The sequence below is a fragment of the Haplochromis burtoni genome, unplaced genomic scaffold (assembly GCF_018398535.1).
Source record: "Haplochromis burtoni strain Fernald_Lab_line unplaced genomic scaffold, NCSU_Asbu1 Contig_129, whole genome shotgun sequence".
NCBI lineage: Eukaryota > Metazoa > Chordata > Actinopteri > Cichliformes > Cichlidae > Haplochromis > Haplochromis burtoni.
In genome coordinates this window covers 1574181-1576300 of record NW_024582490.1, presented here as the reverse complement: position 1 = coordinate 1576300, position 2120 = coordinate 1574181, and the positions used below count along the sequence as shown (strand labels likewise).

General features: G+C 45.3%; 1 protein-coding gene across 2 annotated transcripts in view; it reads right to left on the bottom strand.

Moving 5' to 3' along the window:
- The window catches only part of LOC102299903 (neuronal acetylcholine receptor subunit alpha-7), a 53534-nt gene that overhangs the window by 18677 nt on the left and 32737 nt on the right, over positions 1-2120 (bottom strand). The window lies entirely within an intron of this gene.

Genomic DNA, 2120 nt, shown 5'->3' with positions numbered 1-2120 from the left:
TTATTCCTCAAAAATACAACTTGCCTAATAATTCTGCACTCCCTGTATATGCAATTTAGGAAAAGAGCACCACATGCTCTAACAGAGGGGCTTAACATAGTTTACAGGGTAATCTGCAATTCCAAACTATGTGCTTTCACTTTATATTCATTCCCAAGTCGACCACCTTGCCCCATGCTCCTCCCCCTGCGTCTTTTCCTGTCCTATTCCACACCTGCAGCCTGAGATGGGAATAGCAGAGCTGGGTCTCTTACATCCCCAGAGTGGAACCGGCAGGGGAATATGATAGCTGAGGCCTCGTGTCCCCGTTGCATATGCTTGTAAAACATTTTGTAACAACCTAGCAGAATAAATTTTATTCATTATTCTTCTAAGAGCTTTGATCCAAACTTGAAAAACTTCTCTCTCTTCTAGCCTGTTAATAATTCTATTTAAATGCAACCTACTTGCAGTTTTTATCCGATTTTTATGTTCGACAAGTGGTGCTCGTATGTATGCCATGCATGTCCCCTGATCCCTGTGTGCTGGCCACACATGATGAAGTCCTGCTGCAGATGGTCTTTGCTTGAACATATATCATATTTTAACAGTCTGTGGCTCAGATGCTCATCTATTCTCCACTGGCTGCTCAGCCCACTCAGCATGTTCGCATGCTCAGAGGACTCCTCACCTTCTCTAGGTATGAGACGGGAATTTGTTTTAATAAAAAAAAGAAGGACAGATAAAACTTCACTTCAGTACACACACAGACATGACCTTCCTCTGAATCCCCAGTGTTTCTGTGTGTGACAGTGGGGAAAGTGGGTTTTGTCCATCTGTCATACTGGAATTCCATAGAGAGATGCCAGCGCCGCAGCATGAAGACAGTGTGTGTGTGTGTTTGTGTTTGTGCGCGTTCTCATGTTTGGGGATGAGGATAGAGCCCATGTGTAGCCTTTAAAAAGTTTTTTTTTTCTCCATATGAGAAATGTAATGTGAACATGTAATTTGATATGGCCGTAGGTTGTATCGGTGCACTGAGATTGTATCTCTCACTTTGCACATGTCAGTATCCATTTCAACATCTATACCAGCGGTAACAGCAATAACAATACGGTCTTCAAATTGTTTGGAAAACGTACAAAACAACACCAGAGAATGAATGTTGTTCTGTATTTCATGGTCCCCCATCAACTTTAGAAATGGCCAGTCTTCTAAGCCAAACTTGAACCTCCCTCCAGCCCAGGATCGACCCTGGGGAGACTGGGGTGATGGTGACCATGTGTCTTTCTACTAACCATCTCACTGATGGACCCCACCACTGGGTAAAATACACGCCCCTCCCCTCCTCCTCCTCTCCCTGTGGCTGAACCCTAAACCCCCTTAACCCTTTCCTAAACCCCCTGCTGGCCCCCTGTTGAGCGTGCTCATTGGCTGACCGCCTTCAGGCGTCCCTTTTCCACAGGCCCATTGTCTGGCCCCCATAAGCAGCTTTGTTTCTGCGTGTGCAGCTGGGCTAGCCCGCTCAGCCATTAGCCGCAACACGCGAAAGAGAGAGCGGGATAATATAATTACAAAACAAAAGTCAGGTGGCTCACGAGATGTGCCAGGAGAAGCCCATTTGAGGGAGATGCGAGGACACGCTGGCGGGTGGCCAGCTATAATTTGATTATGAAGTTGTGTGAGTGACAAAAGAAACAATTGAATCTTTTTTTTTCTCCCCCTTTTATTTGCCCCACTGTGATTTAATTTGATTCCACTGGGGCTTAAAAAAGAGGGCAGAGTGAAAAGAGAGGAGATTTACTCTTCTAATTTCCAGAGCCACCAGCAAAGAAAATGTAATATGGTCTGACAAAATAGCAAGAGAAATTCTTCCCTGGGCGAACTTTATTGTCATGTTGCTGCAGCACTTTGACTACATGTGAGGCCTAAATCAGATGAATTGCTGAAGGCTGAGTTTTCCTGCGGACTGACTGGTCTTGTGCTCTTGTTTTGCATGAATGCACACAGACTGGTGGACAATGGGATCAGTGGCAGATCCACCTCCTGTAATACTTTCTTTAAACAGGGCAGCAAGTGTGTCCCCCCTGTTCTGTCGGCAGACCAGAATTTATCCCGTTAGTCACCCTAGATGAGTGAAA